A 6038-nucleotide genomic window follows, 5' to 3' on the forward strand; every position below is an offset into this window, starting at 1 on the left:
TGTGAAGTTCAAAAGTTCTTTGTACACATTACTATACAACCTAGTGTGGGACTTGATTCTCTTAGTTTTATTTGTATGAGGGGCCTTTTGAGAATATGTTGAAAGGTATGGGCCCTTCTCAGAATATTTCACTCACACTCATACCCAAATGTTAAGAGTTATGAACTTTCTTGAAACCTATGTCATTACAGTCAGGCTAAGGAGTCTGTCTCTGCTAGAAGCTACCTTTCAGTTTTTTTCTCACCTTGTACCTTGAATTCTCCAACTAGCAAAAACATATTTCCCTCGCTTTGTCTCCTTTTATTCTCTTGGAGATCATGATTATAGGTGACGTATAATTTATGCACAAACTTCTAGGTGATAGCACTCCAGGTATTATTATGTTCCCTTCCCTACCTCCTTCCTTTCTTCCTTTCTCTCTCTCTGTCTCTCCCACCTTCCCCGCTCTCTCTATCATATCACACTCCTATCTTGGGCTGAACTTGTCATCTATTAAGATCTATTTTTCACATGATTTGCTGCTAGGTCGGTGTCTTCACCTGGGTTCCTACCAAAGTAGAGTAAGTAGAGTCTGATGACCAGGACCTGTGTGCAGCAGGTGTCTTTGGAGATGATCCTAGGGATCAGGAGTGAGAACCAGGGAAAGAGGAGAAGCCCATCAGTGCCTTATGGAGTTGGTTCCTCTTGTACTCAACTGGACTATCTTGTTAGGACCATCTGAGGATATAGACTACTTCTCAGAATCGCTCACAATGAAAACCACTGAAAACAAAACATATTTATCCATAAACTCTCATGCCTGTTGGCTAGGAGTTGTCCAGCTACTGTTGCATGTGACCTGAGCAGGCTTCTCTAGGTGTGGCTCCTAAGAATCCCAAGGCTTTATCTGTTTCTTCAAGGTTATCCAATTTGTTGGCATATAATCGTTCACGGTAGCCTCTTATGGTCTTTTATATTCTTTGGCATCAGTTATAATGTATCCTCTTTCATTTCTGATTCTGTTTTTTATTTGAATCATATTTTTCTTAGTTGAGCTAAATTTTGTCAGTTTTCACCATCCTTCTCAGGGGAAAAAGACAATTTTTCCATGGATGGGGTGGTGGTCAGGGGGATGGTTTCATCAGGCATTAGATTCTTCTAAGGAGTTCGCAGCATAGATCTTTTGCGTGCACAGTTCACAATAGGGTTCTTTGCAAGAAAACAACTGTTTTGTGATTTAAAAAAAATTTCTTATTTCGTTTATTTCTGCTCTAATATTTACTATTTCCTTTCTTCTGCTAATTTGGCTTAGTTTTTCCTTTTCTAGATCCTTTAAGTGGAAAGTTAGATTGTTTATTTGTGATCTTTCTTCCTTTTTAATGTAGGTGTTTATTACTAGACAAGCTCATAAAAGTGGAGAGTAGAAGTGTGGTCACCAGAGACTGGGGGAGAAAGAAATGGAAAGTTGTTCAATGGGTATAAAGTTTCATTTATGCAACATGAATAAGTTCTAGAGAACTGCCGTACAACGCAGTACTTATAGTTAACAATGCTATACTGGGCACTTAAACATTTTAGGGGAGTAGATCTCATACTAGGTGTGCTTACCACAAAACAAACAAACATACAAACAAAAAACCAAACAAAAAATACAGAGTCACAAGGAAACTTTTGGAGAGATTAATGATGGATACATATGATGGATATGTTTATTACCTTGCTTATGGTAATGGTTCCATGTGTGTATGCATATATCCAAACTCATCAAATTATAGACATTAAATATGTGCAGATTTTTGCACATCAATTATACTTAATAAAGCTAGAAGAAGGAGAAGGAAGAGGAGGAGAAGGAGGAGGAGGTGGAAGGAAGAGAAAGAGAAGGAGAAACAGAAGGAGAAAGAGGAGAAGGAAAAGAAGGAGGAGAAGAATAATAATCATCTCAGGGCAGAAATGTGAACTCTTTAAATGAGGTTCTGTTAGGAGAAGTGTCCTGCAGAGCTTTTAGCACAGCGGTCCCCAACCTTTTTGGCACTAAAACCTGTTTTGTGGAAGACAATTTTGCCACTGATAGGGTGGTGGTCGTTTCATCAGGCATTAGATTTTAATAAGGAGTATGCAACCTCCATCCCTTGCATGCACAGTTCACAGTAGGGTTTGAGCTCCTATGAGGATTGAATGTTGCCACTGATTTCACAGGAGGTGGAACTCAGCTGGTAGTTCTCGCTAGCCTGCAGCTCACCTCCTGCTGTGTGGCCTGGGTCCTAACAGGCCATGGACCGGAACCTGTCTGTGTCTCAGGTGGTGGGACCCCTGTTTTAGAGGATATGTGCCGCAGCAGCAGCTAGAATTAGAAGTGAGGCTAGGCCGGGCACAGTGGCTCATGCTTATAATCCCAGCACTCTGGGAGGTCGAGGCTGGTGGGTCAGTTGAGGCCAGGAGTTCGAGACTAGACTGGCCAACATGGTGAAACCCTGTCTCTACAAAAAATACAAAAATTAGCTGGGCTTGGTGGTGAATGCCTGTAATCCCAACTACTTGGCAGGTTGAAGCAGGAGAATCATTTGAGCCTGGGAGGTGGCGGTTACAGTAAGCTGAGATGGCACCACTGCACTCCAGCCTGAGCGACAGAACAAGACCCTGTCTCAAGACAAAAAAAAAAGGCTAGCAAGACACAAGGTGATGCCCAAGAGACTCTGATGTGTGAGATCTTCCTCAGCCTGCTTTTGTGCAATTGACTTATGTTAATCTAATAGAGGAATTGAGAGTTATTCCTCTTATTTTCACCTTATTGATTTTTGCCTAGCAATTTAGCCTAGAGAATATTTCAATTATTCTGTTTCCTTCACTTACAGTTGTGCCAATCTTGGCCAGTTTTGCCTGTCTACTAGGTGGTTTGCCTTTGGATGTGGAGTCTGCTGGCTTGGACTCAAATCCCAGGTCCATCAACTAGCAGTGTGACTTCAGGGAAGTTACTTAACTTCTCTCGTTTATAAATTGGTGATTTATAACCCTATTGTGAACTGTGCATTACAGTATGTACATAATACAATTTTTGTTCTAAAGATTAAATGAAATAATCCTTGAACAATTAGCTCGGTATATGAATTATATAAAATAGATGCTTAATAAATATGAACTATATTTTTAAGTCTGACAAGTTTATAACCTCATCTAAGTCCTTGGTAAAAGGATTGAACAGGAAATGTTCAAATGAAGAACCCAATGGCAATTTTTCTGAGCCTTTCCTTTAGGTTATTATCAATCTATGGGATCTCATAAAATCTGTTTTCAGTCTAACCACCAATCTCTTGCTTGAGTTCACCACAACAGATGATCTCAATTGCTTTGGTGAACTAAAGGAATCCTTTATGTACATAACTGTGGTACTCAAAGTGTGGTCCATCAACTATTACTAGTCTGAAATGAGATATACAGAAATTGAGAGTAATTGGGCACAAAATTTTATAGGAATTTGACATTGCCTTAACATTGAAATGCATGGTCAGTGGACTCTCTTCATTGAACAGTATATAGACCAGATCAGGGAGTGTTGAAATCATAAGGTGAGCTAGAGATGGTAAGTAGTAAGAATATGCTAAAGTGTGTAATATTTTAAGGTTTGGTTGTCAACTGTAACTCAAATGTATATAAATACAAAAGTCCCTGTCTGTTCAAAAGTTAAGTTAAATTTAACCACAATTTTACAGAATAAATTGTAGTGTATATAAATACAAAAGTCCCTGTCTGTTCAAAAGTTAAGTTAAATTTAACCACAATTTTACAGAATAAATTGTAGGTACTGATAAAGAATTTAAAAATTTTGCACATAGAGCATCACTTGCTACATTTTGGGAAAAAATGTTAAAAATGAATATCCTGTTTTCTTTGCCATGAATATATTTATGTAAGACTGGTTTGTCTATTTTGTTATCAAAACATAGAAAGAGTTTTGATATACATTATCCTCTGTGAGTAGCACTGTCATCAGTCTAACCTAGATTAGGTAAGTTAACATCAAGAAGCAAGCTCATACATCACACGAAAATTACACATTAATATACAAATTGTTCATTAAAGTGTGTACATAGGTGTTTAATATGCAGAATTTATTCCATTCATAACTTCATGTTATGATTGAAGAATTACAAAAATTATGAGTGTAATAGTAATTTTCTCTATTTGCCTCTCCAGATGCTGTCAGTGAACAATGTGTACAATTTTTTAAAATTCACTTTTTTTCTTATGTTTGGTAATATTAGTTGAAATGTAATTTTATGTCTACTGAATCTAATCTATTAAAAGGAGGCAAGCATTTTGCATTCTTTAGCATTTTTTTAAATTGACACATTGTGATTATATATATTTATGGGGTAAAATGTGATGTTTTGATACATGTACCTGTTATATAATGATCAAATCAGCTTAGTTAGCATATCCATCACTTCAGGCTTTTATCATTTATTTGTGTTTAGGACATTCAAAAACCTCTCTTCCAGCTATTTTATAATACACAATACCTTGCTGTTAACCATAGTCACCCTACTATGCTACAGGACACCAGAATTTTATTCCTCCTAATTGTAACTTTGTACCCATTGACAAACCTCTCCTTGTTTTTCCCTCATTCATCCCCTTCTGCAGTCTCTAGTAACCACTGTGCTGCTCTGCTTCTGTGATACCAATTTTTTTTTTTTTTTTGAGACGGAGTCTCACTCTGTCACCCAGGCTGGAGTGCAGTAGCACAATCTTGGCTCACTGCAAGCTGCGCCTCCTGAGTTCACGCCATTCTCCTGCCTCAGCCTCCCAAGTAGCTGGAACTACAGGCGCCCGCCACCTCGCCCGGCTAGTTTTTTGTATTTTTAGTAGAGACGGGGTTTCACTGTGTTAGCCAGGATGGTCTTGATCTCCTGACCTCGTGATCCACCCGCCTCGGCCTCCTAAAGTGCTGGGATTACAGGGGTGAGCCACCGCGCCCAGCCCCAACTTTTTTTTTTTTTTAAGTTTCCACATATGAGTGAGATCATGTGGTATTTTGTGTGTCTGACTTAGTTCACTTAACATAAGGTTTTCTAGGTTCAGCATGTTCTGGCAAATGACAGGATTTCATTCTTTTTTTATGGTGGAGTAGTATTCTATTGTGTATATATATCACGTTTTCTTTATTCATTTATCCACTGTTGGACACTTAGCTAGTGTGAGTAGTGCTGCAATAAGCATGGCAGTGCAGAAATCTCTTTAATATACTGAGTTTTATTTTCGGATATATACCCATTAGTGGGGTTCCTGGATCATATGATAGTACTTGTTTTAATTTTCTGGGATACCACTGTACTGTTTTCCATAATGGCTGTACCAATTTACATTCCTACCAACAGTATTTAAGAAAAGACACTTTTCCTTTGTCTTTTTGGTAACAGCCTTCTAATTGGAGCAAGGTGGAATCTCATTGTGCTTTGGATTTGCATTTCCCTGATGATTAGTGATGTTGAACATTTTTTTCATACCCTGACCATTTGTATGTCTTCTTTTGAAAAACAGTAGTTTATTTTTATTGGATTTACAAAAGTTGCCAACCTCTTGGAAAATTTTTTTAAAAAACTAACCTTCCACAAGAGATAGTTTGAGAAACTCTTCTCTGTGCTATCCACTTGATTCACCAACCCATCCCCAGAAAAGGAAATGAGTAAGTCTCATGAACCAAACATAACCCTTATAAGATTTTATTATCTATAAAATAACTACAGTTATCTCACACAAAACATTGTAAGGCTGAATTATTGTTTATGAATTAGCTTTGAAGACAGGTTAAAAAATAACCACCCATTTTTACATTCATAACAATGTCCACCAGTCTCTTCTGTAATCATAGAGTGTAATAGAGGAAGGTATCAGAGAATACCTTTCAAATTATAGTACACAAGATCACAATAAGCATCAACACCCAGAGAAGGCAAGGAGCACCCTGGGAGGTGAGGTGAGCAGGAGGAAGTGCAGGAGCTCATGAAGAGCCTCTCTCTGGGTCAGTTTTATTTTTCAGTAAAATTTTTCATACTGAC

The sequence above is a fragment of the Papio anubis genome, chromosome 10 (genome assembly GCF_008728515.1).
Source record: "Papio anubis isolate 15944 chromosome 10, Panubis1.0, whole genome shotgun sequence".
In the NCBI taxonomy this organism is placed as follows: Eukaryota; Metazoa; Chordata; class Mammalia; order Primates; family Cercopithecidae; genus Papio; species Papio anubis.